This window comes from Strix uralensis, unplaced genomic scaffold (assembly GCF_047716275.1).
Source record: "Strix uralensis isolate ZFMK-TIS-50842 unplaced genomic scaffold, bStrUra1 scaffold_131, whole genome shotgun sequence".
Classification (NCBI taxonomy): Eukaryota; Metazoa; Chordata; class Aves; order Strigiformes; family Strigidae; genus Strix; species Strix uralensis.
Window position 1 is genome coordinate 131,684 of NW_027436770.1, and position 26,915 is coordinate 158,598.

General features: G+C 51.4%; 1 protein-coding gene across 4 annotated transcripts in view; it reads left to right on the top strand.

Moving 5' to 3' along the window:
* LRFN3 (leucine rich repeat and fibronectin type III domain containing 3) overlaps nt 1-26,915 on the top strand; it is a 42,335-nt gene that overhangs the window by 5,700 nt on the left and 9,720 nt on the right. The window contains exon 1 of one of the 4 annotated variants that reach the window (XM_074857387.1): nt 1,594-1,639. The exons of 2 other annotated variants lie outside the window; for them this stretch is intronic. The gene's annotated coding sequence lies outside the window, so the exon portion shown is untranslated. Of the gene's footprint in view, nt 1-1,593; nt 1,640-13,204; nt 13,238-26,915 lie in introns of those variants that run through there. One more of the 4 variants, XM_074857388.1, reaches the window with a different exon arrangement.

The window sequence follows — 26,915 nt, forward strand, 5'->3', positions numbered from 1 at the left end:
TCCATGACCCTAAACTCAGGCTGGTGTGACCAAGGGTCCCCGAGCGCGGCGCTGGCCAGGGCACAGCCGGTGGCTCCTGGTTCGTGTCCTTTGGCCCCGTAACATGAGGAGCGAGAGCTCATCCGTCCGCGCAACGCCGCGGGTAGGCGTACGCAAAACCAGACTGTCAACGAGCACAAACCCTGCCCCGTCTCCTGGCGAGACCTGAAAAAAAGGCTGAGGAAATGGGATTTGGCAGCGGGGGGTGACCGTCGGCCGGTCTGTGCCCCGCCGTGCCCGGGGGGGACGGAGGTTGTTCTCCCCGAGGAGAGGCGAGGCCGGCGGGGGTCCGCGGGGTCCGCGCGGCAGCCGAGCGTCCTGGGGAGCCGGGGGGCTCCGTGGCCAAAGGGCATCGGGCTCCCGCCGTCGAGGGCCCGCGGGCGTCTCTTCGCTGTGAAAACCAGCGGGGTCCAGCCCCCACAGATTTCCTTGTCTTTGTGGTTTTAGACCACTGATCGGTTCAGACTTGTTGCTAGAACTGAACCTACTTCTTCCGACTCCCTCCGCTTCACCACCACGAGAGACTCGAGGGATGGAATCTCTTTGTTTCCAGCTGGAACAAGCGCGGTTCCTGGCACCGGTTCCCTGGGTGACGTTCTCACAAATTCGGAAATAGCCGCGCTCGGAGCCGCCGTCTGTCCTGCTCAGCTGCTGCTGAGGCTAAAATATGTGCAAACCCCCTTCTTTTAGTGCAACGAGAGCGCGGGTTCCCCTCACGCCCAACACGGCCGCAAGGGCGCTTGGAGGGGTTCTTGTTCCCCCCATGGCTTGTCAGGGACACTCTTTTTTTTTTTTTTTTTCATTAGACAAGGGTTCTCAGCGCGATGTAATTTCCATTTTTTCAAGCTGGAAAATGAGATGGGCGGGATGAACAGCGCTACGTCGAGCTCCGCGCTCCCCGTCGGGGGTTAACGCCGTCTGGAGGAAGGCTGTTCCATCTACCAGCCGCTGATTATTTTTGTAACTTCTAATGATTCATTAAACCAGAGCTGGAATTTAAGAAGTTGTTTGGGGTTTTTGGGTGTGGTTTTGGGGTTTTTTTTTTGGTGCTAATAGCAGCTTGCCTGAGGGTTGATGTCTGTGAAACAGGCAAACTACGCCCGGAGCGGGTTCGAGATGCTTCCAGCCTTCAGGATCTTCTGTATAAAATCACTAAGGAACATAAAAAAGCACAGCCCCCTCCTCGCCCACAAGCGTTGGGAGCGTGGGGAGGATAAGCTGGGCCTGCTGCTTGGATTTGGCCTTTCAGACGGACCAGGCACGTCCTCGGACGCGGACGGAGCCTCTCAAGCATTTCTACAAGCAGCCAGATTCTTTCCGCCGTTTTTCTTTCCGCCCCGCTTTCCCTTCCCCGGCTGTAATTAGAAGCCATTTCTGTGTCTGAAATCACCGACTCCTCAATTCACCTGAGAGCAGATCCCTTCTGCTGAACTCCCCTGGATTATTTATGCCGTCAGCAAAAGAGAGAAATCCTAGAACAGTGTTATTGTGCGGCGCTGACATTATTACAGAGCTACCGATTTTGCTGCGATGACACATTTTTCTTCTGTTCTTGTTTTTCTGCCCTGAAACGCGACACACACAAGCGACACTAAACCAGGTCATCAGCATTAAGTTGTCTGGATTGTGCTTGCTTAGTGCTGGCTTTCCGGGTTATATTTAGCCTCAAGTATGTGTTCTTAGTTTCATATGATTGGTGTTGGTTGGTTGGTTTGGGTTTTTTTTTTTTTGTATCAAAGGTGTGGTCTAGGCTGGTTAAATTATCCTGATTTAAGGTGGATTTCGGGTTTAAAGGTTGAACTTGTGGATGTTTTCTCATCAGGCTCAACTGCCAGAGCACCAGGGAGCAACTAAATGGTAAGATTTTTAATTTTGGGGGGGGGGCAGTGCTTCCTTCCAAAACACAGCCCCTCCGTCCTTTGGGTTCCCTCGAGCTGCCCGGGTGCTGGCTGTGTTGGCACTTGGCCCCCCCCGGTTTTCATTCGCCCCCGGAGGGACATTTGCATGAGAATGGGCAACAGCCCAGACCCATTTGGGGGGGGGGATCCTGTGCCAGAAGGAATTGGCCTTATTCATCGAATGAATGTGACATAAAAAAGAGCTTGTAGCTGCTTCTGAAGGCAGCTCTTTGACCCTGCTCTTGACCCGTTCTTGGCCGCGATGTGTAGGAGAGGGACCTTTGTGACTGCTGTTGCCTTTTCTTGCAGCTTCTTTACCTTCTGGCTTTTCCTTGCTTTACCTTTTGGAATTAAACCTTCCCCGACCGCCGCTTTTCTTGCTTAGGGGTGGCCACAAGCGGCGCGTGGCCCAGCAGCGCCGTCCTACCAGGCGTAAATATTTGGAGCTGTTCAGGCTCCGATTCTTTACCAAGATACAATTCTTGGTAAAAATTCCAAGATACAATTTTTGTCTTAATACTTATGTTACCACTGCACAGGTCTGGGCGTGTGTCCTGAGGTCAAGTTTTACCCCTGAAATATTTTTCTTTAGTTGTATTTCGGGATGACTGATGTCAGCAGCGTGTGACTTGTTGAATTTTGCCTTTTTTTTTTTTTTTTTTCCTCTAGACATCTGACCAGGTCAGAGGGTTGCTAGACTGGATGGGTTGCCCAGAAATTACTTGTATTAAGGAAAAAAAATGAAATTCAAAGAAAAGGTTTGACAAGGCTTTGGTTCTTCATGACACCACTCCTCTGTCAAGGTCTCCTCAAGCTTGTGGCGCTTGTTGGAAGCTCAATTCGTTCTTATTTTGAAGCTTTGAATTTGTTTCTTTCCTCCAACTCTGCTCTTTTTTTTTTTAAAAATGAAAAGGCTCTTCCTTGAGTCACTGTAACTAAGATCTGAATTGCAAATTATGATCCATCAGAGAAAAAGAGGGGGTACCCCCACCCCCTGACTACTCATACCCAAGCAGTAGAAATCAGTAGCTCTATTAAAGGAGCCAGAATGGGAAAAACAAATGAAACCGGAGGTTTTTCCTGCATGAACCGAACCAAGGGTCGGTGCTTCGCTCGCTCCCTCGCTTTTCTCTGAAAGAAAAATGCCTCTTCTAGGAATATTTTCATAACAGCGCTGAGCTGTCGGCAGTTTCCAAACTCATTCCTGTTGGCTAATTTCATAATTTCTTCCCCTGAACTTCCAATTCAGCACCCACACCTTACTAATTAGCGGAGCTCTGAGCACTGACGGGGAGTTCGTTGGCAAACCTACAGATTTCAGACGAGCGTTTGGCTGAGATGGGCGGAAAAGTGGAGGATGCAGAGAACGGAGGTGCTGTGAATTGTTCAACTGGCATTTAGGGGTCCTGGTCCTCCTCCTTCACTTAATTAGGAATGAAATCTGCTTTTTGCCACAAATGTTGTCGATGTTACTTACGTAGACCGCTTCAGTGTCGCTGAGGGAGCCACCTTGGTTCTTGTTTTGCAGCAAAATAAAAATCCCTAAAAATGAGCTGGAGGTGACACCGAGTGGCCCCGAGGTCGGGGAGGGGAGTTCAGAATCGGGGGTTTGTTTGGGCGAGGACGGGAAGAGCGAGAGCGGGATGCGGGGCGCGGAGGGGAGGAGCCTGTTGGGAGATTCTTCGGCGGCCTGAGCTTTGAAGTTTTTGCTTTAAAATGTAGATCAGCCCCACCCGAGGAGTGAGAACCCCCCAGCCCTTGTCAGGCTTCTGATGTGCTGCTTTGGCGTGGGGGGGTGGGGGTTGTTTTTTTTGGGGGGGTGGGAGGGCAGTCCCTTTTTTATTTTTTTTTTTTTTTCCTTCTTTGTGAGGACGCGGTTGTGTATGTGGTGGGGTTTGGGTTGGTTTGGGCGCGTTTTTTGTGTGGTTTTTGATTTATTTTAGCTGCCGCTGCCCGACATAAGCTGCTTAACTCCGCAGCTCTGGCAAGCGGAGGGTGGGCAGCGTCTTCCCCTGGAGCCCCCGTGTCTGGGCATGGATCCTTTCTTTTAAGGCGAAATGAGCTAAAATTGGCTTTAATGGTCGACACGCTCCCTAAAACTAGTAAAGCCACTGCGGGTATGGCTGCGCGGGGCAGCGCGTGTGCTGCAGAGACCTCGGAGTCGTTGCCCGAGCCGAGCTGCGTCAGCATCCCCGGGAGGTGAATCAGCCCTGACGGAGCCAGAAATAATTAACCTTGGGTGCGGAGCCGCGCTAATGCAGCTGCACTCCAGTGAATTACCGCGGGAGCAGCTCCCTGCCTGCAGGAGATGTTTGCCAGCTTGCTCGGAGACTTCTCTAATTTGGATTTCTCTAATTTGAGCTTCTCTAATTTGGACTCCTCGAACCCTTTGCTCCGCCGGGGACGCTGGCGCTGAGGAAGAAGCGTTCCCTTCCTCTGCTAACAGGAGACCTTGTTGCCCTCCCACCCCCTACCCCGATCCTCAAGGCGCTCGCGGGCCACGTGGCCGTGACCTTTGGGAACGCCTCAGCGCTCCACCGAGCGTTGCCCTTGGCCTCGGCGTCTCCAAGTCGCCAGCGGGAGGAGAGGGAAGATGTCGAAGTCGCCGGCGCCATGGTCTGCGCTGCAGATGGACACGCAGGACCTCGCAAGCTCGCCTGGGACCTGGGCGGCTTCTACGCTCACCAAGAAGCGTCAAAGTGGATCTTTCAAAGCTCCGCACGTTCGCCTGGAGACCTCGGGGCACCCGCGGTTCACGGATGTACCGGGGCAGCGGCGACGGGAACGAGCCCCACAGCGTTAAACCGGGGGGACGGTGTCCAATTTGTAGGGAAATTCCGTACCGTCCAGTGGAAGCAGAGGTCTTGAAATGATTTTGCCCTTTTTTTTTTTTTTTTTTCCTGCTGTCCATGAAAACGGCAAACGGAACGTCGTAACGTCTTGTTTTCTCAGCGAAAGCAGGTTTTGAAAGGCGAGTGGTTCCTGGGCCACGCCGTCAGAGACTCGTGGCGGTTTGCTTGTGGGGCTGGGGCTGGTGTCGCACGCAAGGACGCACGGACGCGGAGCCCAAACGGTCTGTTGGTGGCACGTGGAGCATCCCACTGAGGTGCGCTGTATAAATATGCAATAAATATGCAAATAGCTTGTGGGGGTGGCGTGGAGAAGGGCAGATGGAGACGTGGATGGTTAAAGTGGCTTTTCCCGTGGTTACACAGTATGGAGCTGGGAAGAGGATTTATTTTATGTGAATATACATTGGCCTGGTGAGAGCTGTGGGTCTTGTCGCCGCTTTGGGCACATTTAGCAGGAAATTTTCCAGGGCCAGGGCGTCTCCAGAGGGAGTACTTGATAGAATAATATTTCCAGGAAGAATATTCCCCTCCCCTGGCAAGCAGTGGGTGTCAGGCCGACGCAGAGCCGGGGCTTCCCCACCTTGGGCTTTGAGGCAGGAGCAGGAGCAGCCGAGGCTCCTCCGGGCTGGCAGGTTGGGAGCTGCTGATGCACCTTTCTCCCTCGCCTTGTCACGCGGTGAGAAATAACTCCGAGCAGCGTTAAGGTGATAACGCCATTAAGCCCGGGAGCGTCAGGGCCTGAGGAAGAGGCCAGAGCGTTCATCAAAATGCAGTTCAACGTTTGCGGCCTCCAGATGCATCCGCAGCATCCGGAGAGCCCCCAGGCGCCGGGAGGGGTGGGCTACGGAGTCGATTAATGACGCGGAAATCCGATTTGCAGACGGGGGTTGATCGTCTTTGGGCAAAGCTGGTGGAGCCGAAGCTCATTCGCAGCTTTTCTGGCCTGAACCAGCCCCCCCATGAGCAGTGGCGGCGGCGCTGTGGGGCTGGAGGTGCCGGGGGGGGGGTCAAGGCTTGGAGGAGCCTCTGCACGGGCCTCCAGCAGCTGTGAGGAAGCTGCCTCAGCTCTCGGGGTTTGCTGATAAAATCTGGGGAAAGCGGGAAAAGCGGGAGATGCTGCGTTGGGCGGCGAAGGCAGCAGCTGGGATCTGGGGAGAGCGACGGACACGGCGGGGAAAGTCAGGGGTAACGATTGCACGAGGAGCAGACACAGGCTGAAGCAACAGGGCGAGGCTGGGCCCAAATAAATCCGACGGGACCGTCCGGCCTCGTCCCGACGGCTGCTGCAGAAGCAGCTTTCCCTGCACAAGTCTTAACGCGCTGGAAAAGCAGCACGATTTTTCTTTTTTTAATTTTTTTTTTTTTTTGGCTCAGTCCAAGGCTTACAGCCACGGTCTGGGGAAGATCGAGAGTGAGGCCGGTTCAGGAGGATTCTGGCTGCTGAAATGCAGCTCATTCAGCTGTGGCGACCCTTGGGGCATCCAGAAGCTTCTGCTTGGTACGGTAAATCCCGGTGTCACACTCTTCATTACTTTTTACTCACTGGAATATAATCCTCCCCTAAAACGCTCTGAGAGATAAGATCGTGCCGAGACTTCCAGGTCTGCTCTTACATTTACATTTTCTCCCTGGCACACGTTCTATCAGGAGCTATTTGCCTTTGTCTGGGCGCTTTTGGAAAAAAAAAAGACTTTTCTGCATCTCAAAGCATATTTGAATTTCACAAGAGGATGGTAATGCCTTTCCTGATACACGCTGCATCTTTAAAGTTGCTTTCTTGCGTATATAATAGTCATTATTTCTCTATCTCATTTTCTTTCTTTTCAGCTGTTTGCAAAGGTTTTCACAAAAGCTGATTCACCAGTGACTGCCATGTAATACAATAGTTGCTGCCTTTTAGATGGTGTTAAAATGAACCTTTAAAATTGTGCCTTTTAAACACCAATTTATCAAATCCTCCTGAAAAAGAGACTGTCAAAGCAGCGTTTTTTACATGTTTATTATGTTATTAAAAGCTTGCAGGATATATGTTTGTGCTGGATGGTTCTAGTTTGCATCTGCATCCCTCAGTAAAATGTCTGAGGGAATCGGAGGGATTAAAATTTTTTTTCTTAATTTTTTCCCTTTTAAATCCACCCCCCCCCCTTCTTTCCCCCCCCCCATCCCCCAGATGGTATTTGCTGCAAAAATCCAGCGCTAGGATTATTCTGTCCAGGCGTTCGTTACCCTTTGGGGCAGGATGGATTTCAAGGGGAGGGGGGGAACAAATCTCGAGCTGAGACCCAAAGAGATGGTTGTCGGAGGCAGAGAGGGACGGAGCCGTGGCCCAAGCTGGGTTTTGTTTGCAAGGACGCTCCTCTCCTTTTGGGGAAGGGGGGAGAGAAAACCGCTGCCGCTCTTCAGCGGTACAAGAGAATACGGAGATGAACGCGGAGGGAAGGCACGTCTTGGCCTCCCGGGAAAGCAAAAGGAGGAAGTTCGGGGTAATTGTGTAGTTGTCTGGTACCTGTCAGCGGTGTCAGCTCGTCCCGCTGGCGATGGGGCGACGCTGCAGCTCCCAGAAGAGGATGTTGCCCGATGAGGGGCGGCTCAGGGGGTGACTTACATCCTGGGGAGGCAGAACCTTGCCCTGGGAGAGGCTTTAACACGCGGGCTGCGTAAGGGCTGCCACGGGTTTCCAAAGCCCCGCGATGGAGCTGGAACTCGGGCTTTGAGAACATCCCAGGGCTGGTTCGGGGGTCACGGGCCTGGTGGTTTTCCCTGAGCATGGTCAAGAGTTTGGGGTGTCGTCCTCTCACCCGAAAAGCGGCTTTGTGCCCAGCAAGCAGTGACCCCCGGAAAGGAAGCATTTCTTTACAGAAGGGGTTGTTGGGCGTTGGAATGGGCTGCCCAGGGAGGTGGTGGAGTCCCCATCCCTGGAGGGGTTGAAGAGTAAAGTTGACTTAGCGCTGAGGGCCCTGGTGGAGTTGGGAACGGTCAGTGTTGGGTCAATGGTTGGACTGGATGATCTTCAAGGTCTTTTCCAACCCAGACGATTCTGTGATTCTGTGATTCTGTGATCCTGTCCTAACCCGCTCAGCAGAGAGGGTGGATTTATTCAGGCTGGGTGCTCGGGGGACTTCCCACAAACCAAGCCCCCCACCAGCAGGTCTTCATGCTGCTTTTATACACAAAACCCAGGAGTTAGCACTTACCACGCCTATTAGATACTGATTGGTTAGTGATTAGCATACAATTATAATACGGCTTGTGAATGCTTCTACCACTCCGCGCGCTCAGGGGAAGGGTCTTAACCTGGGCAGGGGCCTCGGTGACCTCTGGGTGGGTGTTTTAGGATCAGGATGGAGGCAGGTGGCTCTAAGGACGCTCAGAAGTCAGGTCCATTGCCGAGGTCGGTAAGCGAACAGTCACTTTGCCAAGTGGTCCAATAATTCATCCTCAAAACAATCCCAGACGTTGTCCTTATGGTCCAGGACATTCCGCCTGGTTTTGGAAGTTTGGAGATGGGAGCTGGTTCTTCTTGCTTGGCCTCGCAATTGTTCCCACGTGGTGACTCCAGCTGCTGGCGTAATACGTGAGGGGAGCCCTGCCCGTCCCCTCCGTGGGGTTCTGCTGAGATGCGCTGGTTCCCATAGAGCTGAGATGATTTCCCTCTAATTTTTTTTTTTTTTTAAACCAGCAGCTTTGTGGCATTAGCTAATTGGCTTTAACTTTGAGGGAGTTAAAGCAAAATAAATCCCCAAGTGGATGATTTTGTGCAGAGTGAGAATGCACGCAGGCATTGCAGACGAGTGGAGTTGGCTAATCCTGATCCGCAGCCATTTAAACCGGGATTAAAAGTGGTCACATGAGGATTAAGTGCGGTTTAAATAATCTGCCAGGAATGTAATGCAGATTAAACAGTTTGTGTGCTTGTACAGGCGGTGTGGTTTGGATGACGGCACCTCTGCGTGGCGTGCTCTCCCCTTTTTCAGAATGAAAAGTAAATCACTGCTGTAAATCACAGATTGAGCCGTCCTTCCCCAGCAGTTTTCTGTCTTTTGTTTGGTTTTTTTTTTTAACTTTCCTTTTGGCTTGTGCTTTGTGGCAGGCATTTAATCCATATTCCACATTTCCCTACATCATAAAAATGTGAAATTCATAAAGAAAATATTTAACGTATTAGACAACCGAAAATCCAGCCTTGGTATGGGGAAACAAAGTAAATAAACCAGGAAAAAAAATAAATTATTCTGTGTGCTAGAGACTGTATTATTATTCAATAATGGGACATTACTCACCCACACAGATGGTGAAGCAAGATGAGAAACGCGAGTGTTTTGGGACTGAAGGGGGATGGAATCCCTGAAGAGCCTTTGGTGGGTTTGCTGGGACCTCAGCCTGCGAGGACCTTCCCCACTGTCCTTCCAGCTGAACGGTGTCTCCTAGGGGCTCCGGAACGAACGTCACCCGGCGACACTCGCTTCCATCAGGGGAGTTTTTGATTTTCCTCCAGTGCGCTGCCTCCTCCCGTGGCCCTGAACTCCTCCATCTCCCACGGAGGGAGGCTGCGACTGCTGGTGCTGACACATCCGCAGAGAGCCCAGGCTCGCCTTGGTGCACATCTAGCGAGCCCGGCAGCCTCCTGCATTGTCTTCTGATTCCTTTTCTGCTCAGGAGGTGCCGCTTTTAAACCAGCTTCAGAGATTTTGGGGTCTGCGGAACACGGATAAGCTGTGATGCCCTACAGGGATGTGTTGAGAGGCGGCCAGATGAGGCACCGGTTTGTCATCGTGTTTATTCAGAGGAAGTGTGCTGGCTTGCCAGATTTATGATGTTTATCAAAACTGTGCAGTCTCTCCTTTTTTGAGGCAGCCCCTTCACCCCGGCGGGTAGCACTTGTCACAAGCGTGCGGGCTTGGAAGAGACCTTGGTTTTACCTTTGCCACCCCAGCGCGGGGCTTCCGCGGGTACCACGGGGTCAAGAACTTCACTGGCTCTCGGTTGTTTGGTCAACTGACGTGTCCTTAAATAATAAAGAGAAAGGGTTTAGCTTCACCTCCTGCGCTGTCTTCTCTGCCTGGGAAAACAGAAGAGTTTTACTTCAAGGGTTTCATTAACACTTCTCCAGGTGATATAATCATTTATGAGAGAGCAGGAGAAGTTGCTAAAGGGCTCTTAATGAGCCCTCGCCACTGTAATTTCATAGGATTGCAGCCTGGATAGTGCTTCTCATGTGTTAACGCGGCACTTGTGATCCCAAATTAGCACCTGGCTGTGAGCTGAGGGGTCATTTTGAGATGGAGGAAAAGAGCAGAAGGCCCCCAGCGCTTGCTGGCAGCGGCTAGCAGTGGTGTGGGCTCGCTGTGGGCTTGCTGCGGGCTCGCTGTGGCCTCGCTGGCTCAGCATGGGTCACGCTGAGGGGTCCAGCATGGGCTCAGCACGTACTGCCCGGCGGCGCCGAGCCTCTCTCTCCCCACTTAACGAGCATCCTTCAGCTGGAGCACCCTCCATGCACTCCAGGACTGTTCATGGACTCGCATCCTCGCCCTCTTCAGCCGCGGTAATTATACGCCACAAATTGCAAATTGTGACCTCTTTGCTCTCCGTACAAAGAAATGGGCACGTTTCCTTTGCATCGGTCAAAGATGGGACTCGGATCCTTCTCTTAAACAGAATGATGAGATCGTGTCTGTCTGTCCCGCGCCGGCCCTTGAACTACCCTCTGCTTCCAGGATCATTAATCCATTATAGCATTTAGATAATTCATCTTGCCCTTGGCAGGATGGTATTTAACGTGACACGCTCGGAACTGAGGGCGCGTGAGTGTTGCTTAACAGAGGGAGGATTTTTATTTCTTTGTCACTGCAAGAAGAATGTGGCGCCGCGCAGCAGGTTTGGGACCCAGCTCTGGCGGCAGCCCCAGAGCAAAGCCCTGCCCAGAAGGAGCAAAGCCCTGCCCAGAAGGAGCAAAGCTCCTTCCCAGACAGCGTCTGACTCCCGGGTTTTGGAAGCTGGGGAGCAGCCTGTGCCGCAGGCGCTCTGCGTCCAAGCAGCCCCCCCCCAGTTTACATTAGTCTGCCCACGGGAGAGGGGACTGGCGTGAGCCGTGTCTTGGATGACTTCAGGTTGCAGATTTTTAGCTGGGTCAGCCTTAGGCTGGGGTCCACCAGGGATCTCGAGAGTGGACGACTCCTTGTTTCTGCTGAGCCTGCAGTCAATTAGACAGGGGCTGCCGTCGGTTTTGCGTTCCGGATGAACGCTCCTCCCCAGGCCTCTTAAACATCTGTAGTTTGCAGAGTTGAGCTTAGTTTGTTAGGCCTGAGCTGTCATCTCCTCTGACTCTCAACCACAGGGAGTTGTTTTTATTATTGTTGCTCCATGCGCGGTTTTTTGCGAAGGATACTGTTAGAAGATAAATGATGTTTAGGAGATATTCGGTACAATTAGAACTGCAGCAATAACCTAGATTTACTGGAGCAGTGCAGCCATTTATTAAGTCTAACTGTGCAAGTCCTTAAATTCCTGTTGGGATTTGGTTTGTCTATTGTTCTGTTTGTACTCGGCATAATACCAGGAATGGGTTCTCTGCCAGAAACAATTCAGAAGATAAAATGTTCCATCCATGAAAACTTCAAACAAAGGGTTTTTTTTTCCCTTAAGACTTGGTGGAAGAGCCCCTGGTTTTCCGAGAGCTGAATTTGAGAGTCTAAAGATGTAATGAAAAGGTCTGATCTTGCTTGATCTTGAAATTGTAGCTACTTTATTTTTCCTCGCTGAGACACGAGCCTTCAGACTAATTGAGTGCGGCTCGCTCCCTTAACAAGCCACGCTATTATTACTTATTTTGATAGCGCCGCGAGGTTCTGCTTGCGTGTGCACAAATGGCACGGAAGAGACAAGCGCCGGAGATAAAACAAGGTTATTGCAGCGTAGAAGATTAACCTGGGCACTTTTCCATCTGAGCAAGGAAGGGGAATACATACCCGTGCCACGCGCGGGACTCGAGCACCTGGAGAGTCCTGCAGTCGGAGATTTGTGTCTAAGCTCTGCGCAAGGTTCAGAATCACAGAATCACAGAATCGTCTAGGTTGGAAAAGACCTTGAAGATCATCCAGTCCAACCGTTGACCCAACACTGACTGTTCCCAACTCCACCAGATCCCTCAGCGCTAAGTCAACTTTACTCTTCAACCCCTCCAGGGATGGGGACTCCACCACCTCCCTGGGCAGCCCATTCCAACGCCTGACTACCTGTTCTGGAAAGAAATGCTTCCTAATATCTAGTCTAAACCTTCCCTGGCGCAATTTGAGGCCATTCCCTCTTGTCCTATCACTTGTTACTTGGTTCAAGAGGCTCATCCCCAGCTCTCTGCACCCTCCTTTCAGGTAGCTGTAAAGGGCGATGAGGTCTCCCCTCACCCTCCTCTTCTCTAGACTAAACAACCCCAGTTCCCTCAGCCGCTCCTCATACAACAAGAAGATCTTGTCTTCAGAGATCCTGGAGAAACCTGCTAGATGTGGAAGACTCAGGTTCCTAATATGAAAAGTTTGGGTTCTTCTTTCTTCAGCTGTCCCCTGTTTTTATCCTCGCTTCTCGGCATCACCTAGTTCGGCAGCAGACGTTTTCCTCTGGTTTACAACCTGCTTACCAAAGTAGAAGACGGGGAAGACCATGAAATCCGGTGGCTTCGAGATCTGTCCTGGCGGGGCTTCCACAGGCCGTAGCTCTGAGGACCAGGCGCCCAAGGAGCGCTGAGCCTGCGCAGCGTTTAGGAGAAGCTTTGTTAGGTGCCGACCGTTAACGCTATTTCAGACGTTCTCCGGATTCTGACTCTTCTTTGTGTGCTTGAGTTGCTGTGTCGGAGAGTTTTGGAAGGAAATTGTTATTTTGGTTCGAAAGCCCCTTAATTCTGTAGGTTTATTAAATCTTTTATGGTGCTCACAAAGGGCGATGCGTTAGTGCGGAGTATCTCTGGATTTGAGCATGAGTTTTGGAAAGGAAATCACCTTTAGTGCTGCTTAATTCCTCTGTAATCTTGTCTTGCTGTGAACCTCAAACCCAGTACATTTTGCTCAAGCTCTTATGAACTCTTCATCTGAAACATTTCACTTCTCTTGCTGGCAGTCAAAGGATTTGTTTTGTGTGAGTCTTCTTGCTTCGTTTTAATCCTTCTAATAGAATCAGAGTCCGAATCCTTTGGACCTGCAGAGCCGCTCCAAGCCTAGCGACAGCGTTTGCAGCCTTTTGGTGAGTCCCACCCAAACTGACGGGCGTTGTGGGCAGCACAGACCAAATATTGGCAGCAAACACCAAAATGAAATCAACCTTTTGAGAATTAGCACAGAGAACGTGCCGGTGATTTGTCTGCGGTCTTGGGATTCCTGAGGATCAGGTCCATTCTGTTGGTCACAGAAGAATTCTCTCCCTCTGAACGCGATCTCAGAGACGGCCGCCGTTTTCTGGAAGGTGACTTGCATTTTTTTGCATTTTTTTGCATTTTTAGCTTGTTTACAAGCAGGTCGGGAAATGCTGCGAGCTGCAGATTTCCTGCTGACTTAACGAGCCGCCTTGTTCAAACTGTGAAGCCCAGGTGATTTATTAGGGGCTCCATAGGTTTGAAAATGATGAACAAATATAATTTCCGAACTGCTGCTGGTGGGAAGGTGAAGCTCCAGCCAGCTCAGCTGGGCGCAACACGCTCCCCTCCCCGACGGCTCCTGCGATCCCGCGGCGTGGGGCTCCAGCACCTTCACCCTTGCCACAACCAAAACTCCCCTTAGTCGTGCCCAACGTAGGCGCGGAGGAGCTGATCTGCTTAAGGCATCCTCTTCCATATTGTCCCACTCGGGACTTGTTCTGAAGCTTGGGCTTTAAATTCTGCTGTTCCCAGCTCAGCCCACCCGCGGCCGCTCGCTGCCTTCCTCAGGAAGGCGATTAAACTTCTGATCAGACCTTGGGCAAGGCCTGAGCTGAACCTTCACCCTGTTCAGATGAGTCAGGAGCTTGGAGACCGACAGGTGGGGGTTTTTTTAAGAGGTTTTGAAATTCCTCAGCGTTTCCCCGCGCCTCTGGTTTATGTTGCCATCTAGCTGTTGACTCGCGATAACCCTTCCTGCGGCCGCTTCGCGGTAAAATGTCAAAGTTACATTGCGATTAAAAAAAACATATCGCGGCCGTTCAGTGCCGGGGAGCTGGAGTAGGGCCAACAGCAGGTTCAGAACTGTGACTCCTCGTGCCCCCGTGGCGGTGACCCCAGCAGCGACCCCCTGGCACTAATTAACCTCGCGTCGAACTCGCCCAGCTGGTAAAACTCTAAACCAAAGCAAGGGCACGAGATCCCCGGCGCGAAGCCGTTGCGGGAGGCTCTCGGCTGGTTTTTAGGATGGAATTTCCTCTTTGCCTCTCGGCAGCGTTTTGGTTGTCTGGACACCCCAAAAAAAAGAGAAAGGACCAATTCAGCCCCGTATTCCAGCGAGCCCTGGAAGATCTGCAGGCCCTGACTCTGCACCTGTAGGGGATGGGATTGTATTTGCCCATCGCTTTTCCTGCTCGCCCTGCTCCTGACGGCCTCACCTCACAGGTTTTTGCTCATGAACAGACTGTAGATGTCTAGAACCAAGATTTCCACCGCCTCTGCCCCATAATGAAGAGATATTGGCGTTTTTCTTAATGTTTCTGGCACACCTGTGTTCTGGAGAACTCTTCATTTCTCTAGTAGCATAAAACTAACAAAATCACGTACTAAATCACCAGACTTACACCGGACGCAACGAGGCAGCGGGAAAACAACTTCCAGGGTCTGTAAATAAAAGTGTGTCCGTCTTGCTGTGCTGTAATAAGGGAAACGGCTCTGTCTGCTGGGGGCAAGGGGAAGGGTTTGTTACCTTCAACGAGCACTAAAACCTCATTGCTTGGGCCCTCTCTTAGTACTGGTTTTAAAAGCAGCACTCGGCAAACATCGAATAATCAACTTCACAGTTCATAACTCTTAGGGCACTTTTTTATGGCTTTTTTATATTTTTTTATGTTGCCCTACCGAGACACATGATGTGAAAATAAATAAAGCAGAGGGGCGAGCTCTGTTTTTTTGGAATGGCTCCACGGGGAGCGGGGAGGAAGAACAACTGGAAAGGTGGGAGAGAACTGTTACACGCAGGGAATAGTCCCCAAAATCCGAGTCGCCGTCGGGTCCGGGTGTGCGCTCACCTGGTCACTCGAGGGGAGGGGGAAGGGACAGGCTCGTTTGCACAGAATTGCAGCTAAACAAGGGAATTCCCCTCCTGAGGGCCACTGCTTCATTGGAAAACAACTTCACAGAAATCTCCAGCGTGATTTAACTTCTGTTAAATAGGTGTGGCATTTTAACTGGGCCAGTCCTCCTGGATTTGGGAGGTTTTGGGTCCGGTTTTGCTACTGAGCAGAACGTTCTGCTCCTGCCTGATCCCTGCTGGGACGCTGAGCTGCGGACCAGAGAGGCGCCGGCGTTTCTCAGGTGCTGGGTTTGATAGATCCTTGAGGGAAATGTCCGTGTGCTGCTTAGTTTGAAATGTCGTCAGTGTAATGTGGGTTTTGTACAGGCAGGATAAATAATTCCCGCTAATGGGAATGAGGCCTGTGGATAGCCTGGCATCTGGAGCTGGTTTATGAGCTCTGGGGTGCGTGGTCTGGGAGATCTGTATTAATTTTATTTCCTTAGCGTTCTGCTTGGGCGCTTGGGGTGTGTTACCTTGGTTTATGCAGTAGATCATCGAATAGTTTGGGGTGGAGGGGACCCTTCAAGGTCACCAACCCTTCCCTCGCAGCAAGCAGGGACGTCTTCAACTCCATCGGGTTGCTCAGAGCCCAACCTGGCCTTGAGTGTTTCCAGGGATGGGGCATCGGCCACCGCTCTGGGCAACCTGTGCCAGTGTCTCACCATCCTCAGAGTCAAAAATTTCTTCCTCATATCTGAATCTCCCCTTTTTGTAGTTTTGAAACCATTACCCCTTGTCTTATCGCTACAGGCCCTACTCAAAAGCCTGTCCCCATCTTTTTTAGAAGTTGAAGTGTTGAAAGGCCCCTCTGAGGTCTCCCCAGAGCCTTCTCTTCTCCAGCTGAACCCCCCCAACCCTCTCAGCCTGTGCTCACAGGGGTGCTCCAGCCCCCGGAGCATCTTTGTGGCCTCCTCTGGCCCCGCTCTGACAGGCCGATGTCTATCCTGAGCCGAGATCCTGCTCGTGTCCACGCGGAATATAGTGAGGAGAGGTGGAACATCTCCCTGGAGAAGGCCGAGGGGCTGAGCAGAGTCAGGCAGCGGGTGGTGGGATCGGGTGAGCCGCCGCTGGGTGCGTATGGAGAGGGATGAGGGTCTGAGGATGTCAGCAGTGGTTCAGGCATAGCCGATCCTTCCCTTGCATAAAGACAGACCTTGGCAGTTAAATAAAATATTTATGGGGAAAGGGAGAGAATTTACCAACACCACGAGAGCCCCGGAGGAGCGTGTTTAGTGGCGGAGAGGTGTGACAACCCGCTCTGGGTTACACCGAGGCAAAAAAAGCGTTTCCCACCCAACGCCGGTCACGCCCGGCGCGTGGGGGCCTTGTGCTGAGCGATGGGTGTGGAGCTGGGCTCCCCTTCGCTTGCCAGACGCTGGGGGGAAAAATCAGAACTTTCTGGTGCTTGTGTGGTCTTTGCGTGCTGGACAGTTCCAAATATCTTCCATTTTGAATATTAATTCACATACTGTAGAGGCTTTGGGGAGAATGAGGGCGGCGAGACCCTTATCCAATATTTATAGTGGCGCTCGCTCTTGCCCTGAAGCAGCAGCTCATTTTCCTCTTGAATGAGGTAAGTTCTTAGTGTTGGAAATTGTTGTGTGCTGTTGTTTTTTTAATGTTGTGGATTTTTTTGGCGGCGTGGACTATCTGTTCCAATTTAAGTGGAATAAAGCGTTTCTTTTGCTGCACTTACTGATGCGCCCCGTTGACGGCTGCACCTACAGCGAATTTCTAGAAGAATCAGGTGAGGCATGACGTAACCTGGGGGTGTTAAGTAAGAGGCGCTCTCCTCCTCTTTTTCTAGTCACAGGCTTGACCTCAGATAAAGAGAAGAAATATGGTGTATTTTTAAAAAAATTAAGACAATAAAGCTATATTGGGATACAAACATTTGTAACCCGCATCCCGCCAGGCTCCCTGAGCGCTGATTAAACATTCACTGGAGATGCTCAGCAGCACACTCCGCATTTCTAAAAATACTCTGTCTCCAAGCGCTGTCACTTAAGGAATTTCTCTGGTGGAAAAAAAAAAAAAATTTAAAAAAAAAAATTCCTTTCAGCTACACCAGAGCTCTGCAGCAGCAGCCGTGGTAGATGGTGGGTGATTAATTAACTGCTGGGATCCCCCCTGTGCTCCCGCTCGGGGTGGAGATCGCGGTGTCGGAGCGAGGGTGTTTCCGTCGGTATTCCTTAGCCCTGTTCTGAAATGGAGCCTTTTTGCTGGTTTATTATTGTTTGGGTCATAAAGACAAACTACCTCGTGGTGGAGAAGCTGCCGTTCCCTCCCGCAGAAGTCAAGATAAGCTACAAAACCAGAGTTAATTGGCCCTCGTAAATCGTCTGCCCTCGCCGACAGCTCCCGCCGTGGGTGTCGCGCACCCCGGCAGCAAGAAGACGTTGCGTCGTTTTATCATCCAATTCAAAACAAAACAAACCCAATTCAAGAACAAACAAACAAAAACCCCACAACCAAAATCTGCCCCAACGTCCGTCCGTCCGCCTTGCCAGAGCACTCCAGTTTTCCTGTAGAGGAAGATCGCAAAAAAAAAACCCCAACCCCTCAGCAACAAAACGACTCTTAATTCTGTTCTTCCGCGGCGAAGCTGAACTCCGCGTCGTATCTGAGGGACGCTTTAGTGGTCGGGAATCCGCTGCGATGCGGAAGGATCGTCTCTGTTGTGGCAGAGGGGTCACTCGCATTTGAAAAAGGGCAGAGCAGCCTTTTAAGCAGATTATTGTCTAATTAAATATGTCACATTTATTTCTGAAGCAAACGGCGGTAACTTTTGATGCTCAGTTTGCCACAACCTTTGAGGAGCTTGATTATTTTTTTTTTCCCCTCCCTCCAACACTTCTGAATCCTTTATCTACAAAGGTCACCACGCTGGTTCCTTTTCTTTCCCCAGCCTGCTGCATCTTTTGTGTTTTGAATAAAAATGTCAGTCTAGATTAACTTTTGCCTTCCTTTTTGTCCTTCCAAGGCGGCGGATCAGCCTTCCAGCCCGCTCTGGCCAGTGACAAACGCCGGGTGAGCTGGACTAAAACTCATGCACACCACCGTGTGGTGGCACATCAGCTTGGAGATCTTGGGGCTGTATGTGAAGAGTCTGTTAATTATCTCCATGAATTTTTCGAACTAGCGTGTCGGCTTAGAATATAGACCCAGCAAGCTGCAGCTGGATCAAATTGCTGCTCCGCATCTCCTTGCCTTGCTGGAAGAGTTTTATATCCGCAGCACAGAAATGCTGCTTGAACATCCTCCCAGTTATTAAGGCAAATTAAGGATGATGGTAGAGCCTGTTGGGTAGGTCCATGTGTAGCCCGGACTGATTAATAATCCCCCCTGGATGACGAGTGGTGTCCGTAGCTTCAACAATGGGAAACCCTCCGCCGCTGCCGGGCCTGGGGGGATGCAGCGACCCGAAGGGGCTGGGGGGAGGTGAAGGGGGGAGCGGGTGTGTTTGGGTGAACGATCACTGGAAGCGATTCGCCGACCCTCTGCGCTTTTGGGCTGGGAAGTGAAACCGTTTGGCCATCGAGGAGAGAGCAGCCGAGTCAGGAATTGTCACAAAGGCTCGGGAACACCTTTCACTTCTAAAAGTGTGACTTTGGCCCTCGGGGTAAGGCGCAGGAAGCGCCAGCTCGACATCTGCCGTGTGTGTGTGTTTGCGATGGGCTTGTTTCTTCTCGCCGTGCCGGTGGAGCTGGCATCCCCTGACAAGTGTGCTCAGCCAGGAGGTTTTTCCCACAAACTCCTGATTTCACGGCACCTGTGGCTTTCTGATTTTCTGCATTAATCAGGGAAGGCGGTAGAGAGAGATCCTGCTTCGAGCTAATAAAAGAAATTGTGAGCCGAGAGGAAAGGAGCACACAGTAAGTTGTGCACAATTGTTCTCAACAATTGCAGTTTTAAAAAGAAAAAGTCATTAATCCTGATGACGAGAGGTTTATAAGTCTCTCTGGAAACCGCCGCGTGCTGGGCGAGAACGCGTCTCTTTGTGATACAGTTTCATTACTTTGTGCAGCGCACGACTGAGACTGGCGCTTGTTGGGTTTTTTTTTCTCCCCGCAGCTCTGCTGTGGATTTAAGTCCCAGCAGCAGGGCGGAAGGTAGAGGTGGTGGCGAAATCCTGAATAAAACCTGAACGCTTGTGTGGCAAGAGCAGAGCCCAATCCTCGGGCTCCTCGGTCGCTCTGTCCCTGCAGACGGTGGATTGTCTCTGCGTGGTGGCAGCAGAGCTCGCGGGGCTCCCAAACGAGTTGGGATTTGGGATGCTGCTTTGGTAACGAAATCCTGGCGTGGTTTTCCTCGAACAGAAAAGCTGTTGAGCGGTTCAAACCCAGCGGTCCTCTGGCCGTGCCTCAGCACTGCCCCGAGGCGAGGTGTGCCGTGACGCTCGCAGGAACGTGCGTCGCGGTTCCCCGATGCCCTTCGCAGCCCGGGACCGTTGTTCCCTCCAGGTGCTGCTGCTGTGGGAACGCCCAGATGTGTCAGAGATAAAGGCAGCTGCGTGTTCTCCGGAGATGAACCAGCAGTTGCGAGGGAGAGCGAGGAAGGATCCCTGCCAGCGTCAGCAGGAGACTCCCCGGTGGCTCACAAAATGGCTTTCGGTGATGCGCCACAGAGACGGGCTGATAAAGCACAATTTAGTGGATTCCAGAAGAGTGTTTCCATCCCAGCAGACTGATTTTTCTCAAGCTTACCCCTGTCAGTGCCAGCAACAAATGAATTGTTCCGATGCATCTGAATGTTCCCGTTAACTCCTCAGTGCAAACGAGCGGGCCGGCAGCTGACGGGCAAAAATATCTTTTAAGCAAAGACATTCACTCACCATCTTGCCAAAACAGTTTAAAGCAGCTTCCCTGTTATTAGGGACTAAATTCCGGGCACCCACCGAGGGGTGACTTGTTTTCTTCTGCACCATGTAACGACGGAAGGAATAAAGGAGGAAAAAAAATGAAAACCTTGATGTTGTGTTGGTCTCTGCTCCCCAGCCCAGAGTCGGGACGGAGGAGAGCGGCCGGGTTACAGCCAAGACCCATCGCTCAGCGGCTCCCCCCAAACCCATCACTCAGCGACTCCCCCCAAACCCATCACTCACTGGCTCCCCCCAAACCCATCACTCAGCGACTCCCCCCAAACCCATCGCTCAGGGGCTTCCCCCAAACCCATCACTCACCGGCTCCCCCCAAACCCATCACTCAGCGACTCCCCCCAAACCCATCGCTCAGCGACTCCCCCCAGCCACCGCGAAGAAAGGGAGTTTGAGAAGAGTGAAATATTTCTGTAGAAAAAAAGAGAGACACGTATTTTCTATGCAACCCACTTTCTTCATATTGAACCAAAGGTGATTTTCATCTGAATATTATTCTTTTGTTAACGTACTGTCTACAAATACTATCATTTCTTTGTCAGAGTAATGACATACCTGCCTGCGTACATACCGAGCGTGCAATTTTATGCTTGTTAGATTCTGAATGGTGGGAACGGTGGTGGCATGGGATTTGTAATGAAATTATTGTCTGCCAGCCTCGTTATAAGTGTCATTAGCTGTCATCAACTGTAAAACACTTTGGGCTGGTTAAAGAGTGGCAGCGGTGGAGTTGGTAACACCTCGTCTCGAACATCTAGTGGTAGGTGGACGCTTCGCTACTTGGTGTTTTGCTTCATAAAAATCCCCCTTTCCCCTCTTCCAGCAACGCGGGCGAGAGGAGCCGAGGCGTAAGGGTTTGTTTTTAAGAAGGCAGCGCTGCGACACCTGGAGACCCAACCCGACGTTGATTCAACAGTGACTCAAAGCGCAGAAGGCTCCAGCCTGAGTCACCGGCAGCGGCTCCCGCCGCCCGTCCTTCTGCTCGTGGCAGCGGGACCCCGCGTGGGCTTGGCCCGCGCCCAGCGAGGGGCGGCTCCAGGCCACGACTCGCGGGGGACACTTTTTAAGAGGAATTTTGTTGAGAAGTCTCTGCGAGGCAGCGGAGGGCACTGGGAGAAGCCGGCACTCTTCTCTCGGCAGCAGTTTATAATATCTGCGACGCAAAACGTGGCGACGTGGCGCGGGGTGAGCTGGGCGGTGTTGGGTTGCGGCTGGGCTCCATCTTAAAACTCTTTTACTGAGAATAATAAACGATTCTATTATTCTCAGATTCTCCAGGTTTTTTAACGCCGCTGAAGGAGCGTTTTTTGTGCTCAGTCCATCAGAGGATGGTTTAGGGTGTCAGTCTCCCACCCACCGCTCCGGGTGGTTCACTTCACCGAATATATTCCCAAATTGTACCGAGTCCCACGGCGGCCGTGGCCTGGGCAGGGTCAGTTTTAGGCATTGGAATGGGCTGCCTGGGGAGGTGGTGGAGTCCCCATCCCTGGAGGGGTTGAAGAGTAAAGTTGACTTAGCGCTGAGGGATCTGGTGAAGTTGGGAACAGTCAGTGTTAGGTCAATGGTTGGACTGGATGATCTTCAAGGTCTTTTCCAACCCAGACGATTCTGTGATTCTGTGAATTCATGCTCGGGAAGGGCCGCAGAAGCGCCTTCGGGAAGCCGCATTATGTGTGTGTGGGGGGGAATTGCTGCAGCCTGTGGTGGGTTTGGGTGTTTATTTGGCATTTTGGAGGTTTACAAATATGTGTCAGACGCGAGAGTTCATGAATCGTCACTGGAAGGGACCAATAACTGATAGGGGACTTAGTGCGATGGAACTGGCCCTTTGGAGCAGCTCGCAGAAGGCTGAAGCGCCAAAAAAATCCCACAATTAATAAGTCCTCTGAGCACGGTTCAGCGAACAAACGCCTTTTTCCATTTGTTCTGCAGAGAAAGCGGGTGAGTTCTTGTGGTTTGAAGAACCGTCTCAGACCCAAAGTCTCTAATAAATTCCTAACGGGTTTTTTTCCCCCCCCTTCCTCACATCTGACGTTCTCTTGACCTCCTGCCACTGCTCGTTTCCACTCTTTCATTAAGACTGCTTTAAGAGAACCCGTTACTCCTTTTAACAGCGTCATAGAGCTGCCTCAACACATCGCCTCGCGCAGCGCAGTTATGAAAAGCTTCTCAGCGGTGATTCTGTAATTCCTTTGGGGTGGCTGCGCAGGAAGAAAACGCTGCTCCAGCAGTTTTGAGGGGTCAGGCGAGAGCAGCCAAGCGGTGCCAGGAAACTCGAGTGCCGGGACAATTTCTTCTCACAACCCAGACTAGAGCCAGACAAGCTTTTGCCACGAGCTGTAGAATATTCGGTTTTAAATCTTTGTCCAAAGTTCTCCCCGGGTTTGTTTGTTTGTGTGCTCCAGCCCCCCGAGCATCCGCATGGCCCCTCTGGCCCGCCTCGAGCAGCTCCGTGTCCCCCCAGCACCGAGGGCTCAGAGCTGGGCCCCTCCCTCCCACTCAGCCACAAGTAGGAAACGCAAACGCAGCGCTCAGAGTTGGGGTTTTTTGGGTTTTTTTTTTGGTCCCGAAGTTCTGAGGGTTGTGTTTGGTTCAGCTGCCGCGTCGCCGGGCGCAGGCAGAAGCTTCACGTCGAGGGTTTTCCACAGGTGTACAAGTCCACACGCCTTTTTTTTGGTCCCCCCTTCTCTTTTTTCCTTCATCTTTTTTTTTTTATCTCCCCCTGTTGCGCCCCTGTTTCTCAGAACACCCGTTAACAGCTGCCCGGAGCGAGCTGTCCTTTAGCGAGGGAGCACGCGGCAGGCGATGCGACGCCTCTTTGGGTGGATTTTAGTCTATAGAGTGGGTTCTCTCTGCATCCACGTTGCAAAGCCCTTCTGACCGCCCAGGTGCAGGCAGCCCGGCCGAAGCCGGGGCATCCAGCACACAGACACCCCCCCCTCAGTGATTTCAGTCACTGCAGGCCTGAAGGCGGACAGAAAGTGCTTCTGTTTCCTATTTTTTATGATCCCAGCCCCTTCCCTTCGGAACGTTTTAGGAGGCATCGCGCATCGTTGGGGTGATAAAGAAGCTGAATTAACCTTAGAAATCAGGGCTGTGCTCAAGCGAGCGGGTTAAGGAAGGCTGCGGTTCTCTGGGTATCCAAATATTGATGTTAAACAGCCGAGGGGCAATTAACTGCCCTGCAAATATTAACTGTCCACATCGGAGTGAAGTCCCACACGACAGCCTTTGACTCATCTCCCCATCCTCTACCTGGAGGTAAATGCCGTATTTTATGGCGTTTTATGTTGCGGAGGTTAAAGTATGTCTAGAAACTCTCCACAAAAGGTCTACCCAGGCCCTTTTAATGAGATTATTTCGGTTTAAGCAGCAAATGTTCCCCTTTTCAGTGTCGTAAAGAGCCACTTGTGGTTTTATAGCCTTGTGAAGTATGTTGCCAAATCGGTTCAAGACTATCCTCAAATAAAAACTCCAACAACCTCCTCGAGGAGACGAGAGTCTTAAAGCCAGAGCCGCAATTTTCCTTGGTGGTTGGTGCTCGGTGTTTTCCGCAGAAGGGTCCTCTGCTTCCATCACGCTTCTCTTCCTGAATTTCCAGGCACTTAGAGCAGTATTTCTGCTTTGATAAAAGGCCTCAACTCTTCCACCTCCCGGTGGGAATTTCTGACCAGGAGCTGTTTTCTAATAGCGCCAAACTTTTGGGGGGGTTTGCTGGCATTGACCCACCAGACCCAACGGGACCAAGGGCCTGTCCCATCGGGGATCTAATTTGCCCTTCCTGAGTAAGAAGGTGGGATCTGAACTCCACAGCCTTTTCCTACTATGACCATCATGTCTTTCCCTCAAGGGAAGATTTTTGAGCGGTGCTGTTCTGGTCTTCATGGTGCTCGTGATCTCAAGATATTAAAGAATATCCAAAAGCGCACATTCATCTTAAATTCATTGTCCCATCAGAACCACGTGCTTTAGATATTTCCAAGAGAGTTTTATTGTCAAATAGGGGATGTGAAGAGTCAGACCATCCCAAGCAGTCCTTGTGCAAGTGGGAGTTGGAGGAAAATTCTCTGATTCTCAGGAGTGCCCAGGGAGGTTCTGCTCAGCCGCAGGTGGAGCTGGGTGTGCCCCGAACTCCCCGGGGTGCAGCCAGAGAGGTTTTTTTACACGTAATGAAACACTTCACCGGGTACGATGTCTTAGGTGTTGTCACTCCTAAGAGATCTTCCAGGAAAGAATGAACTGTCCAGTCGCTAACCCCAGCTGTGTGTGAGTGGGGCCGCTGCGAGAGACACGGCGGGTTCATCGGTGAGGTCTCGGTCGGAGCGTTACCCCCAGGCTCCCTGCACCAGAAGCTGCTCCGTCCTTAAATAAAACATCAATATATAATTCACTCTCTGCTTTTCATCACATACATCTTCAGGAGACCTTGGGCCGTTCATCAAAACCCACAGGCGCTATTTCTGTTGCCTGATTTACATCGGTGTCCTGGCTACCTCAGCGACAGATTAAATGGCTCCAGCTCAGGATTTTTTTTTGGGGGGGGGGGGGGAAAGGGCAGCACAGCTCATCGTGAGCTCTGGCGCCTGTAGAGGAAGAGAGAGGGAGGGAGTGCAGATATTCACACGATAAATCTATAAAGCATTTACCCTTTTGGTGGTAATTCCTTCTGTACCTTCCTCAGCAAAGGACTAAAGTTTAGGAAATGGGACAGAAACTAGTTGGGTTTTTTGGGGGGGGACACACCAACACAAGACCACCACCACCAAAAAAAACCCCAACAGCAAAAAAACTCCAACAAGAAACCCAATAAAATTATTTTCAGGTCTGCTAACAGGCTTGATAGATGACGGAATTAGGGGAGGCAAAAACGAACATGGAGACGAAAGTTATCCCTGTGCTTTTCTCTCCGGTTTTCTTACTCCGCACGTCTGTAGCGTGGGTTGGGAAATGTGATTTTTGTGTGTTATAAAACCGCCCCCCCAGCGGCAGGCAACGACCGCGCACAGCTGGGTGTTATTTGTGCCGCCTTCTGGGGATAAAGGAAAAGGCAAACGGGTTCACTTGCCTAGGTGGCAGGTCTGAGAAACAATGCCAGGAAGAAGGGTATTCGATATTTTGTTGGTTTTAGTGTTAAATGGTCGGGTTTCCTGTTATGCTGTGAACTAGATTTAAAAAAAAAAAAAAAACTGCAAAAAAAAAATCCTGGTATTAATATTAATGATGGCGATTTGGGTTCAGAGAAGTGCTGGCTACCAGATTTGCAGCTAATCTGCTCTGTGCCCGAGGGTATCCAGACAGGTACTCCCAGTGGCTTTGGAGAAGGAAAAAAAAAAACAAAACACAGAAGGAAAATGAGCAAGAGGCGCCCTAAACACTTACTGGAAGCGTTTCTTGCTCATTTACAGGTGGGGCAAGCGGGACTAAATTAAGCACATTATTTCTTGTTGGTAAATTAAATTTTTCCAATGTGGTTAATTGTGGATCAGGAAAGGGTAATAATAAAACCTCCCTCCAGAAAAAGCTCTTTTTTTTTTTTTTTTTCTCCCTTCCACGGATGCGCTCGGCGAGCGCGTGTCTTGTGCCAGGACGGGGCTGTGGGGGCAGGTGACGGTCACAGACACTGCGCTCGGGGCAGGGGCTGTTCCCCTCGGGTGGGCTCTGCCCGGGCAGCCTCTGCAGGAACAGCTTGGCCATCAAATTTGGGGTTGTTTGAGGGAAAAGCGATGGGTGGGTGGAATCCCTGGGGCTGGGATGAGGGTGCAAGAGGTGGGGTATGAATGAGCTGGTTTTAATACCGCGCATCTGTTTGCCCCCCTCTGTCGATCAATATTTCTGTGCTGTAGGGAGCCAGGTCTCGTTCTGCCAGACCCGAGGAGGAGCAGAAGCTGATGCAGCTGCGGGTTTTTTATCCAGGGCCCCGTCTGAGGCCAGAGCCGGGCAATTAAATGGTGTAGATAAGAGAAAAACAGGTTCAGAACCAGCGGAAAGACGTCTTTGAGCGGGCAAAGGCGGAGGTGATGGCGGGGTTGGACGTGGCACACGTCGGGGTGTGAGTGAGGATGGTTGGAGATTCACTCCACGTGTGAGTCTGGAACCCAATTCTGTGGAGAATGAACCAAAAAAAAACTGGAGGGAGCTACGTCCCTTCGACAGCCCCGAAGACACGGACAGAGCGAGGCGGATGGCTGGGCACAAGGTTGCGCCGACGTGAACGTTGAGAAAAGGGGCCGTTCCCTCGCAAAAGGCGCTTGACAAGGGGCCGGTTTTTTTTGGAAGCCGGAATTTCTCCCTCCGAGCTGGTGAAGTCGCGTCTCTACGCATCGTTATTCACACGCTGCGTGTGTTTGGCGGAGTCTAAGAACCCTCGGTGCCGTGGTACCGATTTAAAGCTGTTGAAAAATCTGTTTTTAAACAGCAAAGGCCACCTGAGCTCCCTCCAACGGAACGACCTGAACAGGCCGGTAGCTGGGAACTGCTGGATTTAAACAACCCGTCCGTAAACAGCACTTAGACCCCAAGCGACAGCCAGCGGTGACCCAGCCGTGTTCTGCTGTAGGAAAACAGGAAAAAAACCCTCTTTGTGCACATATCTTGAACATGCCCCCCCCCGTTGTAGGTCCCTTCCAACTGGAACTATTCTATTCTGTAGGATTTTATCACCCAGGGATTAAACAACTACTTCAACCAGTTTTTACCCTGAACTTCAGGCCGCGGCCGTGCAGATGGTAAATGAGTCAATAAGCGACAGTTCGGAGTTTTTTCCCCCCCGCCGTGTCCTAGATCTGTGGGTAGACTTCTAAGCATGAGATTTATTTCTTTTCCTGCCTTCTGGTGTGGGTTAAACCAAACCACTGCAACGATCAGGTGTGGTCCTGATGCAGTTCTGAGGTGACGGCACCAAACCTGATTTTAACCCGAATCCAGAGCGACAGCCCCGATCCACTCACACGCAGCTTTCCTGGACGAGTCACAATTTCCTCGCGACCGTCCCACAGGTTGTCAGAGCAACTGTGCC